General features: G+C 37.5%; 1 pseudogene; it reads right to left on the bottom strand.

Moving 5' to 3' along the window:
• Positions 1–2685: 2685 nt before the first annotated feature.
• Positions 2686–3283, bottom strand: LOC148119050 (large ribosomal subunit protein eL29 pseudogene; annotated as a pseudogene).
• Positions 3284–14138: the final 10855 nt, after the last annotated feature.

The following is a 14138-nucleotide window of genomic DNA, read 5'->3' as shown; positions in this document are numbered from 1 at the left end:
ACATGGTGACAGAAAAATTACATCTCATGAGCAGAGCCAGCTCCCTTGTAGAGACTCAGAGCTGATGGATTAAGATCTATCTGCATCCCCCTCACTCCTGTTCAGACAAGGGAAAATAAACCATATAACCATTTCATAGTTTCCACCCTGTCTGAAATCTGGGCTACAGCTATGAGGAGCTTTAGGTCAGCCTTGTTCTACCCCTCCCACTGACAGCTCTGGAACACCCCCAACTCATCTGGAAGAACCACAAGTCACAGCAAACTTGCACCACAGCAAACCCTGCACAACTTTCAGGTTCCTCTCAATGGATCATGTCAAATTTCTGAGGCTCCTTCAGCCAGCGCCAGACAATGCCTAGCTGAGAGTTCCAACAGGCAGCAGGCTCTCCCTAATTCACCAGTCACCAATAAAATCTTAACTCTTTCATCTTTATAAAAAAAACCCACACCTACAAAAACCCAGTGAGGCCTCATGGTAACTGTTCCTGAGCTATGTATGAGAACCACACAGGAAAGCAGAAGACCATGCCACCAACAACTTGTTAACCAAGGAGGAATTGTTTGTTTGTTGAAACAGTCAAAGCAAGAGACATTTGAGAGAAAATGTGAGAAGAAAGGGATGATACATCAGGAAAGAGCAGAGGTCTCCATACATCACAGAACCTAGGAATAAGAGAGTAAGCTATCTCTTTATGTTTTGTTTTCTTCTGTTTTTCGAGACAGATTTTCTTTGTAGCTGTGTATCCTGTCCTGAAACTAGCTCTTGTAGACCAGTCTGACCTCGAACTCAGATGCACCTGCCACTGCCTGAGTGCTGGGATTAAAGGCATGTGCCACCACCCCCTAACCAAGTAAGCTATTTCTTAAATTCCATAATTTGAAAGAATTGAAAGAATTTCAGTTGTATGAAAATTGTTATAAAACAAAATTCTTTGAAAGTGTGGAATGTGTGATGAGGAATAAATACACTTTCATGAAATCAATAGATCCCATCTGGAAAGAAATGTTTCCAATGAAATTTTCACTTGTTAAAACAATCAGATTATGCATACAGCGTTAACCCTGATTGATTTTCTACCTCTGTCCTTATTTAGTGCCTTTTCATCACCCTGCAGACCCACATGGTGCTGGTCAAGCTCAGTAGTGTCCACTGTATTTTCTTCATTTTTTCCCTTATTACTCTTCTTCCTGCTAGTCTGAGAAGAGATAATGAGAAGTTGGGATATCACAGGTATTAGAACAATTTCTGCATCAGTTAATTTTGGAATTTTCATTATAAAATTTTAAAGTTAAAGTCATAAAATTTTAAAGTTGGAGTTGGGTGTTTTCTATTGATCTTCAGACCTCATGTTGACCAGTAAATTTCTATTTCCTTGTGTTTCCTCAAGAAATCATCCTCCTAGTGGATTTCCAGGCTCCTCAAGTTTTATAGTTCCACAGAATAGCAAAGCTGGTGACCAGGAACAAAACTTGCTGTCTGTGACTGACAGCCTCACATGTTCTCTAATCACTCTAACTGCCCAATCCTTTAGGCCCTTCAGAAAGTTATTTCTGGGAAGCTTGAAGTAACCCTAGTGGACCAACACCATCAACAAAGGAGGCTCCATGCCTTCAAACAAAAGCAATCACCTTTACTCCTTTAGTTCCTGATGCAGGAAATGCAAGATGGTCAGAGGACATGACAATCTAGATTTAGTGGTACTTAAAGTTGAACCGTTTTACACAAGATACATCATGGAGATTAAACCTCTAAATAAGTTGATATTTCTTATCATAGACTTCTATAATTTAGTTCAAAGTAAATTCATAAGCATTATCTAAAGTTTTACTGAAAATGAATCATAGGAATACATAAAAGGAAAAGAGACACTGGTTTACACTCTATTGGAGAAGACTAAAATACAGGGATCTTAATGAAACAACAAGATCAAGGAAGAGCATAAACTGAGAGTTGTGTGATCCAAGGAGCAGAAGCAATGCCCACACACAGATGATCAAACTCTGAAGAAGGCAGACATAGTTAACATAAGTGACCCCCAAAATTTTGCCAGTGAAATCCTAAGATTGATAAACACCTTTAGCAAAATAGCTGGATACAAGGTTAACTCAAAAAAATAAGTGGCCCTCATATGTACAAACAACATATGGGCAAAGAAAAATATCAGGGAAATCACACCCTATACAATATTCACAAATAATATGAAATATCTTGGGATAACTCTAACCAAACAAGTGAAAGATCTGTATGACAAGAACTTCAAACCTTGAGGAAAGAATTTGAAGAAGATATCAGAAGATGGAAAGATGTCTCATGGTCATCCCTTGGTAGAATTAACATAGAAAAAATGGCTATCTTATTAAAAGCAAACTACAGATTTAATGCAATCCACATCAAAATTCCAAAACAACTCTTTACAGACTTTGAAAGAATAATTAAAAAGTAAGGATAGCTAGAATAATTCTGTAAAATAAACAAACTTCTGGACATATTCCTGATTTCAACCTCTACTATAGACCAATAGTAATAAAACAACATAGTATTGCCATAAAAACAGACAGGTTGTGCAAATACCAGGCTGTTTTCAGTACTATAGCTCTGTAGTAGAGTTTGAAGTCAGGGGTTGTGATGCCTTCAGAAATTCCTTTATTGTACAATTCCAGGATTGTTTTTTTTTTAAATAGATCTTGCCTCAAGTTTATTTGTAAAAACAGCATAAGGTCCTGATCATCTGCAAATACTGTGTAGATATTCACACCAGTCCATCTGTCTTCACATTGGCAGACTGAGACCTTTTTTATGGGGCCTTCACAGGGGCCTGGGCACCTTTGGGAGCCTGAGCTGCAGCTGAGGCCTCTGCCTTGGCTTGAACCTTGGGTTTTGTTTTTTGGAGCCTATGACCCCTGGCCATATAGCTTCTAATCTGCTTCCCAAGCTTGGAGTGAGCAATCAACGCGAGCCGGGTGAGTTTGCGGGTGGGGCCCTTTGGCACCTTGGGCTTCACCACCTTGGGCTTCACCAGGGCCTTGATGGCCTCTGCTCGGGCACTCATGGCCTTTGCATTATTCGCCTGCATCTTCTTCAGGCCTTTCTTGTTGTGCTTCTTGGCAAAGCGCATGTTCCTCAGGAACTTGGGGTCGACCCCCTTGAGAGATTCGTATCTTTGTGACCGCGGTTTCTTGATGCCATTTCTGTGCCATTTCCGGGATTGGTTGTGTGTGGTGTGGTTCTTGGACTTGGCCATGGCTGGACGGTAACCGGCGGCTCCCGAAACGCCTGCGACCGGAAGACTGTACAGGATTGTTTTGGCGGTGTTTTTTGCTCTCCGATGTGATGTTGAGTACTGTTCTTTTGATCAGTAATTTCCCAAAATCCTGGGAAGGATTTTGCTGGAATTTGATGAATTTGTTGGCATTGAATCAGTAGATTGCTTTTGTAAGATTGCCATTTTTACTATGATCATTCCACCTACCCAAGAGCATGGGAGATCTTTCCATTTTCTGGTGTCTTCTTTAATTCCTTTCTTCATAGACTTGAAGTTCTTGTCATAGAGGTCTTCCACTTGTTTGATTAGAGTTGCGTTGAGATATTTTATGCTATTTGTGGTTATTGTAAAGGGTGTTGTTTCTCTGATTACTTTCTCAGCCCATTTATCATCTGTGTAAAGGAGGGCTACTGATTTTTTTGGTGTTAATTTTATATGTACTACATAACCTAAAGTGTTTATGAGTTGTAGAAGTTCCTTGATAGAATTTTTGGGGTCGCTTGTGTAAACTATCATATCAGCAGCAAATAGTGAGAGTTTGACTTCTTTTTAATTTATATTCACTTGATCTCCTTTTCTTGTCTTATTGCTTTAGCTAAAACCTCAAGAACTATATTAAATAGATATGGAGACAGTGAATAACCTTGTCTTGTTCCTGATTTTAGTGGGATCACTGTGAGTTTATCTCCATTTAGTTTGACGTTGGCTGTTGGCTTGCTGTATATTGTCTATATTATGTTTAGGTATGTTCCTTGTATCCCTGCTCTCTCAAAGAACTTTATCATGAAGGAATACATATTTTGTTGAAGGGTTTTTCAGCATCTAATGAAATGATCTTGTGTTTTTCATTTTTAAGTTTGTTTATATGGTGGATTAAGTTGACAGATTTTCATATGTTGGACCATCCCTGCATCTCTGGAATGAAGCTGACTTGATCATGTTGGATGATTTTTCTGATGTGTTCTTGAATTTAATTTTCCAGTATTTAATTGAGCATTTTTGCGTCAATGGTCATGAGTAAGATTGGTCTTTAATTTTCTTCCTTAGTAATGTCTTTACATGTTTTGGGTATCAGGGTAATTGTAGCCTCATAAGAAGAGTTTGGGAATGTTTCTGCTGTTTCTATTGTATGGAATAATTTGAAGAATATTGGCATTATATCTCAGAAAACCTTGTAGAATTCTGCACTGAAACCATCTGGTCCACAGCTTTTTTGGTTGGGAGATTTTGATGACTGTTTATATTTCTTTAGCAGTTATAGGTCTACTTAATTTGTTTATTTGTTGTTGATTTAATTTTGGTAGGTGATATTTATCCATAAAGTTGTCTATTTCTTCTAAGTTTTCCAATTTTGTGGAGTACAATTGAATTGAATCTAAGATTCAGATATTAATCTACACACCAACAAACAACTGATTTTTGACAAAGAAGCCAAAAATATAAAATGCAAAAAAGGAAATCTTATTCAATGAATGGTGGTATCATAACTGGATATCAAGTGTAGAAGAATAAAAATAGATCTATATCTATCACCATGCACAAAACTCAAATCTGATGTAAGATTTCACCTCGGTATGCTGTTAATATCATTGGTTAATAAAGAAACTGCTTTGGGCCTATAGCAGAGCTATAGAAGAAGAGAACTAGCTGAGGAAAACTAAACTGATTACTGGAAGAAAGTAGGCAGAGTCAGAGAGAAGCCATGTAGACCTGCCAGAGGTGTACACCAGAACTTTATCCGGTAAGCCACCACTCATGGCAATGCACAGATTACTAGAAATAGGTTAATTTAGGATATAAAAGATAGCTAATAAGAAGCTAGAGATAATAGACCAAGCAGTGATTTAATTAATAAAGTTTCTGTGTGATTATTTCAGGACTAAATAGCTGGGAACCAACAAGTGGCCTTCCTTCAACACAAGTCCAAATGGATTGAAGCCCACAACATAAAGTCAACCACACTGAACCTCATAGAAGAAAAATCAGGAAGTACACTTGAGTGCACTGACACAGGAGATCACTTCCTAAATATAACCCCAGTAGTGTAGACACTGTGAGAAACAATTAATAAATGGGACCTCCTGAAACTGAGATGCTTCTGTAAAACAAAGGATATGGTCAATAAGACAAAAGAACAACCTACAGAGTAAGAAAAGATCTTCATTAACCCCACATGAGACAGAGAGCTGATCTCCTAAATATACAAAGAACTAAGGAAATTGGTCATCAAAAGAACAAATATTCCAATAAATTGGGGTACAGATATAAACAGAGAACTCTCAACAGAGGAATCTAAAATGGCTGGAAGACACTTAAGGAAATGCTCAACATCCTTAGCCATCAGAGAACTGCAAATCAAAACAACTCTGATATTCCATCTTACATCTATAAAAATGGCCAAGATCAAAAACACTGATGACAACTTATGCTGGAGAGGTTGTAGGGTAAAAAGAATACCCCTGCATTGCTGGTGAAAGTGCAAACTGCCCCTCTGAATATCAATCAATATGGTGATTTATAAAAAACATAGGAAACAACTTTCCTCAAGACACAGCAATACAACTTCTGGGTATAGATCCAAAGGATGATAAATTGTACCACAAAGACATGTGCTCAACTATGGACATAGCAGCATTGTTTGACATAGCCAGAACCTGGAAACAACCTAAATTGCCCCTCAACTAAAAAATGAATAAAGAAAATGTAATACATTTACACAATGGAACACTGCACATCAGAAGACTTTGACATCTTGAAATTTGTCGGCAAATGGATGGATCTATAAAACATCATATTGAGTGAGGTAACCCAGACCCAGAAAGACAAATATATGTACTCACTCACAAGTGGATTTTAGGCATAAAGCAGAGAAAACCAGTCTACACTTCACAATTCCAGAGAACCTAGACAACAATGAGGACCTTAAAAGAGACATACATGGATCTAATGTACATAGGAAGAAAAGACAAGATCTTCTGAGTAAATTAGGAGCACGGGGATCACAAGAGATGGTAGAAGGGGAGGGGAGATAAAAGGAGGGGAGCAGAGAAGAATGTATAGCTCAATAAAATTGATTTAAAAAGAAGAACATATTAAAAAGTGAAACATAGGGGGGATAGAGAGTCAGAAAATAAAAGACAGGTTGATTAACTGACTCAAAGACCTATACATAAATTCACATGCTTATGGATACCCCATTTTTTGATAAAGAAGTCAGAAATATGTGATAAAAAATGAAAGCATCTTCAACTAATTGTGCTAGTCTAACTAGATGTAAACATGTAGAAGGATGAAAATAGACTCATATCTATCATCTTTCCAAAATCCAATTCCAAATAGATCAAAGATCTCAACATCAAACCAGATATAGTGGGGAATAGCCTTGAGCTATTGGCATAGGCAAATACTTTCTGAACAGAAATAGCAGAAACTAAGATCAACAATTAATAGATGAGACCCTATGAAACTGAAACACTTCTGTAAGGCAAAGGATAGTGTCAAAAGGACAACATGGCAGCCCACAGAATGGAAAAGATTTTCACCAACTCCACACCTAACAGAAGGCTAATTTGCAAAATAAATAAAGAACTCCAGAAAAGAGGTATCAAAAAACCTAATAATCCAATTTTAATAAATAGAATACAGATCTAAAAAGAGAATTCTCAACAGACGAACCTCAATTGGTTGAGAAACAAATAAATCAATGTTCAACATCCTTAGCAATTAGGCAAATTCAAATTAAAACAACTTTGAGATTCCATCTTACACCTGACAGAATAGCTAAGATCAAAAATACAAATGATAGCTTATGTTGCTGAGGATGGTGTGAGTGAAAACTTGAAAAGACAATATGGCAGTTTCTCAGAATATTGGGAATCTATGTAAATCAATATCCAACTATACCACTCCTGGGCATATACCCAAAGGATAAATGCCCATTCTACTGCAAGGACACTTGCTCAACTATGTTCATTGCAGCTTTATTAGTAATAGTCAGAAACTGGAAACAACCTATATGTCCCTCACCTAAAGAATGGATAAAGAAAATGTGGTAAATTTACACAATGGAGTGTTACTCAGATGTTTAAAAAAACAACATTATGAAATTTACAGGCAAATAAATAGAACTAGAAAATGAGATCCAGAGTTAGGTAAGTCAGAACTAGAAGACAAACACGATATGTACTCACTCATAATTTGATATTAGCGATGAAGTGAAAAATAATATGCTATACATAATGCCCTCACACATGTGTTCTCTCCTAGCATGTACAAACACACACACACACACACACACACACACACACACACACACACACACACTCCAGGATAAGCTATCATTAGTAATTTTTATCTTAGCCATTCTGACAGGTGCCAAGACGGTATCTCAGAGATGTCTTGATTTACATTTCCCTGATAGCTAAGGATTTTGAACATTTCCTTAAATGTCTTTTGGCCATTTGAGATTCTTCTGTTGAGAATTCTCTGTTTAGTTCTGTATCCCATTTTTAATTGGTTTATTTAGAATTTTAATGTCTAATTTCTTGAGTTCTTTATATATTTTAGAGATCAGTCCTTTGATGTGGGGTTGGTGAAGATCTTTTCCCATCCAATAGACTGCCTTTTTGTCTTATTGAGTGTGTCCTTTGCTTTACAGAACCTTCTCAGTCTTAGTAGGTCCCATGTACTTATTGTTGCTCTCAGTGTCTGTGCTACTGGAGTTATATTTAGTAAGTGGTCTTCTGTGCCCATGCAGTGAAGACTACTTCCTATTTTCTTTTCTATCAGTTTCAGTGTGGTCAGATTTATATTGAGGGCTTTAATCCATTTGGACTTGAGTTTTGTACATGGGGATAGATTGGACCTATTTTCATTCTTTTAGATGTTGACATTCAGTTATGCCAGCACCATTTGTTGAATAATGCTTTCTTTTTTTCCATTGTACAATTTTATCTTATTTGTCAAAAATCAGATGTTCATAGGTGTGTGGATTGATATTTGTGTCTTTGATTCAATTCCATTTGTCAACGCCTCTGTTTTTATGCCAATACCAAGCTGTTTTCATTACTGTAACTCTGTAAGAGAGCTTGATGTTAAAGATGGGGATCCCTCCAGAAGTTCCTTTATTTTACAGAATGGTTTTTGCTACCTTGATTTTTTGTTTTTGCGTATAAAGTTGACTATTGTTCTTTCAAGGTCTTGTGACGTATTGTGTTGGGATTTTGATGGGGATTGCATTGAAACTATAGAGTGCTTTTGGTAGGTTTGCCATTTTTACTATGTTGATCCTCCCAATCCAAGAGCATGGGAGTTCTTTCCATTTTCTGATATCTTCTTCAATTTCTTTCTTCAAAGAATTAAAATTTTGTCAAATAGGTCTTTCACCTCTTTGTTTAGTGTTACCCCAATAATTTATGTTATTTGTGGCTATTGTGAATGGTGATATTTCTCTAATTTCCCTCTCAGTTTCTTTATCATTATAATTTTGTTTTGATCTTGCACTCTGACACATCACTAAAGGTATTTATCAACTGTACGAGTTCTCTGGTAGAGTTTTTAGGGTCACTTATATACACTATCATATCATCTACAATAACGAGAATTTGACTTCTTTCTTTCCAACTTGAATCACCTTGATCTCTTTGTGTTGTCTTATTGCTATTACTAAAACTCCAAAAACTATGTTGAAGAACTATGAAGAGAATGGGCAGCATTGTCTTGTTCCTGATTTTAGTGAACTTGATTTAAGTTTCTTGTCATTTAATTTAATGTTTGTTATCAGCTTGCTGTATATTGCTTTTATTATATTTAGATATGTTCCTTGTATCCCTAATCTCTCCAGGATCTTTATCATGAAGGGGTGTTGAAATTCTTTTTCAGTATCTAATGAAATGATCATATGCTTGTTTTTCTGTCATTTTAATCATATGATGGATTGCATTGTTAGATTTTCGTATGTTGAACCAGCCCTGAATCTCTGGGATGAAGCCTACTTCATCATGGTGGATGATTTTTTTTATGTGTTCTTCGATTTGATTTGCTAGTATTTTATTGAGTATTTTTGCATCCACATTTATGAATGGGATTGGTTAGTTCTTTTTTTTGGTTGAGCCTTTGTGTGGTTTTGGTATCAAGGTAACTGCAGTCTCATAAAAAGATTTTGGCAGTGTTCCTTCTATTACTATTATGTGGAACACTTTGAGAAGTATATGTATTAGCTCCTTTTGGAAGTTCTGGTACAATTCTGCACTAACACGATCTGGCCCTGTGTCTTTCTTGGTTGGGAGGGTTTTGATGACATCTTCTATTTCCTTGCAGATTATAGGTTTATTTAAATTGCTCATCTGATTTTGATTTAATTTTTGAATATGGTATCTATCTAGAAAATTGCCCATTTCCTTTACGTTTTCCAATTTTGGAGAGTACAGGTTTTGAAGTCTGACCTAATGATTCTCTCAATTTCCTTAGTGTCTGTTTTTATGATCTTGTTCATTTCTGATTTTGTTAATTCTGATGTTATCTCTCTGCCATTTGATTAGTTTGGATAAGAGTTTGTTTATCTTGTTGATTTTTCTCAAAGAACCAGCTCTTTGTTTCATTGATTCTTTGGATTGTTTTCTTTGTTTCTATTTTGTTGATTTCAGCCCTCAATTTTATTATTTCCTGTCTTCTACTCCTCCTGGGTTTGTCTGCTTCTTTTTGTTCTAGAGATTTCAGTTGTGCTGTTAAGTCACTAATGTAGGCTTTCTCCATTTTCTTTATGTAGGCACTTAGTACTATGAAGTTTCCTGTAAGCACTGCTTTCACAGTGTCCCATAGGTTTGGATATGTTGTGCCTTCATTTTTGTTGAATTTTAGGAAGTCTTTAATTTCTTTGTTTGTTTCTTTCTAGACCCGGGGTGGTTCAGTAGTTCACTGTTCAATTTCCACGAGTTTGTAGGTTTTCTGAGAATAGTATTGCTGTTAAAGTCTCTCTTTAATACATGGTGATCTAATAAGACACACCAGGTCACTCCAATTTTTTGTATCTATGGAGGTTTGCTTTGTTACCAAGTATGTGGTTAATTTTAGAGAAGGTTCTATAAGGTGCTGAGAAGACATTACATTCTTTTTTGTTAGGGTAGAATGTTCTATAGATGTCTGATAAGTCTATTTGATTCATGGCATCTGTTTGTTCTCTTATTTCTCTGTTAAGTTTCTATCTGGTAGACCTGTCCATTGGTGAGAGTGGAGTATTGAAGTCTTCTACTATTAGTGTGTGGGGTTTGATGTGTGATTTAAGTTTTAGTAATGTTTCTTTTACATATGTGGGTGCTCTTGTATTAGGGGTATAAATGTTCAGGATTGAGACTACGTCTTTATGTATTGTTCCTGTTATGAGTATAAAGTGTCCTTCTCCATCTTTTACAATTGATTTTTAGTTTGAAATCTATTTTGTTAGATATTAGGATACCTATACTTGCTTGTTTCTTAGGTCCATTTGATTGGAATATCTTTTCCCAACCCTTTACTCTGAGGTAGTGTTTTTCTTTGAGGTTGAGGTGTGTTTCTTGTTTACAGCAGAAAGTTGGATCCTGTTTTCGTATCCATTCTCTTACCCTGTGTCTTTTTATAGGTGAATTGAGTACATTGATATTAAATGATATTAATGACCAGTGGTTGTTAATTCCTGTTAATTTTTGGTAGTAGTGTGTGTGTATTTCCTTTCTTTGGTTTTGTTTCTGGGGAATATCTGTTGCCTGTAGTTTTGTGGGTGCAGTTAGCTTCTTTGTGTTGGGTTTTTTTTAGTACACTCTATAGGGTTGGGTTTGTGGATACATATTTTTTTTTTACATCTGCTTTTGTCATGGACTATCTTGCTTTCTCCATTGATGGTTATTGAAAACTTTGCTAGGTATAGTAGTCTGGACTTGCATTCATAGTCTCTTAGTTTCTGCAGCACATCTCCCCAGGACCTTCTGGCTTTCGTGGTTTCAATTATGGGACACTGGACTTAACTCCCTAGGTCCAAATGAGAAGCAGAAGGAGGGAGAATGTGAGCAAGAAAGGCAGGACTAGAGGGAACCTTCATCTGACGATAGATGGAGATAGAGACGGAGACCCACATTGGAGCACTGGACTGAGCCCCCAAGGTCCAAATGAGGAGCAGAAGGAGAGAGATCATGAAAAAGGAAATCAGAACTGTGTGGGGTGCGTTCACCCTCGGATACAAGGGGACTGATCTAATGAGAGCTCACCAAGGCCAGCTGGACTCGGACTGAACGAGCATGTGATCAAACCGGAGTCTCTAAATGTGACTGACATGGGGGCTGACTGAGAAGCCATTGTCAATGGCACTGGGTCTTGTTTTGTCTGCAAGTTCTAGCTTTCTGGGATCCTAGTCTGTTTGGATGCTCACCTTCCTAGACCTGGAGGGAGAGGGGAGGAACTTGAACTTCCCACAGGGCAGGAAACCCTGACTGCTCTTAGGACTGGAGAGGAAGGAGGAGAGGGAGTGGGGGGAGGAGGATAAGGAGTGGGGGGAATGGGAGGGTATGGGGAGGAGGGGAGGAAGTGGAAATTTTTATAAACAAATAAATAAATTAATTAAAAAAAGAATTTTTTGGATGTGATATTTTCTTTGACCAATGAGTCTATTTCCTCTATAGTAGCTTCAATATCCGAATTTCTTTCTTCTATCTCGTATTCTGTTGGTTAGACTTGTCTCCGTAGTTCTCTTTATTTACCCATATTCAGAATTCTCTCAGTTTTTGTTTTCTTTATTAAATTTATATCAGTCTTTAAGTCTTATACTGTTTGCTTGCATCACCTCAGTGAGGCCAGATTTATATTAAGATCTTTAATCCATTTGGACTTAAGTTTTGTGCCTTGGGAAAGATGTGGATCTACTTGCATTTTTCTGCATGTTGACATCCCGTTATTCCAGCACCATTTTTTGAAGATGCTTTTCTTTCTACATTGTATAATTTTAGCTTCTTTAATGAACACCAAAAAGCAGGTGTTCATAGTGGTGTAGATTAACATTCAGGTCTTTAATTTGATTCTATTGGCCAAACTGTCTGTTTTTATACCAATACCAAGCTGTTTTATTACTGTAGCTTTATAATAGAGCTTGAAGGGAAGATGATGCCTCCAGAAGTTCCTTCATTGTACAAGACTCTTTTGGATATCCTGTTTGGTTTTTTTTGTTGTTGTTTTGTTTTGTTTTTCCATATGAAGTTGATCTTTCAAGGTCTGTGAAGCATTGTCTTCAGATTTTGGTAGGGATAGCATTGAATCTACAGATTGCTCTGGGTAGAATTTCTCTTTTTATTATGTTGATCCTGTATATTCAAGAGAATGGGAGATATTTCCATTTTTTAGTATCTTCTTCAATTTCTTTCTTCAAAGACTAAAAATTCTTATTGAACAGGTCTTTCACTTTTAGTTAGTGTTATGACAAGATATTTTATGTTATTTGTGGCTATTGTGAAGGGTGATGTTTCTCTGATTTCCCTCTCAGCTTCTTTATCATTTGTATATAGGAGGGCTATTGATATTTTTAGGAGTTGATTATGCCACATTACTAAAGCCATTTATCAGCTGTAGGAGTTCTCTGATAGAGTTTTTTGGTTCCCTTTTGTGTACTATCTTCTTATCTGCAAATAGCAAAAGTTTGACTTCTTCCTTTCCAATTTGTTTTTTTATTATTTATTTATTAAAAATCTTCACCTCCCCCCTGTAAGAGTCAGCACTTTCAAATGGATACCCACGCCCGACCCAGGCTGCGGCGCTTCCTGAACTCGGGCCCACGAGAAGGGACGATTGTCCTGAGGGTTGAAAAAGAGACACAGACAAAAGAGACTTGGCTCATCTACAAGAGTAAATGGCCACTTTATTAAACTCAAGACAGGTATTTATATCAGTGGGCAAGAAGTATCGAAAATGCAAGGCCTCCTCCCATCCAGGAGCAGGAGGAAGATCAAAGCCTTCCCGGCGCCTCGGGCAGGGTCAGCTAGGGGAGGCAGGCACGGGCCCACTGCTAAGACCTTGAATACAAGTGGAATCACCATAACAAAGAGAACCAGGTTCTAGCTAGGTTATCCCCTCAAGTCAGAGCTAGTGCAGTCTCCAGGAAGTCGGAGGTCACACGGCCCTGCGAATCGCCAGGAGAGAAGGGAAGAAACTTTGGTAGCTACACCTCCCCACCTCTCTTTTCCCTCCCCCTCCCCACCTCGCCCTCCCTCTCTAGTCCTAAGAGCTGTCAGGATTCCCTGACCCGTGGGAAGTCCAAGGTCCTCCCCCCTCCATAGTCCAGGTCTATAAAGGTGAACATCCAAACAAACCAGGCTCCCACAAAGTCAGTCCACTTGTTTCTTTGGTCCATTTGATCGGAAAACCTTTTCTGAACACTTTACTCTGAGGTAGTGTCTGTCTTTGAGACTGAGGTGTGTTTCTTGTAAACAGCAGAATGTTGGATCCTGTTTTTGTATCCATTCTCATAACCTGTGTCTTTTTATAGGTTATTTGAGTCCATTGATATTAAATGATATTAATGACCAGTGGTTGTTAACTCCGGTTATTATTATTTTTTTTGGGGGGGGTATTAGTGTTTGTGTGTTTCCCTCCTATGAGTTGTGCTGGTGGAGGGTTGTCAGATGCTTGTGTTATTATGGGTGTTGTTGACTTCCTTGATTTGTGATTTTCCTTCTAGTATTTTCTGTAAGGCTTGGTTTATGGCTATGTATTGTTTAAATTTGTTTTTGTCCTGGAATATCTTGTTTTCTCCATTGATGGTGAATGCAAGTTTTGCTGGGTATAGTAGTCTGAGCTTGCATCCTTAGTCTCTTAGTTTCTGCAGCACATCTATCCAAGACCTTCTGGCTTTCATGGT

Source organism: Myodes glareolus, chromosome 18 (assembly GCF_982192425.1).
Source record: "Myodes glareolus chromosome 18, mMyoGla1.1, whole genome shotgun sequence".
NCBI classification, from domain to species: domain Eukaryota; kingdom Metazoa; phylum Chordata; class Mammalia; order Rodentia; family Cricetidae; genus Myodes; species Myodes glareolus.
The sequence above is the reverse complement of the archived record's forward strand: the minus strand, read 5'-3'. Positions and strand labels throughout refer to the sequence as shown.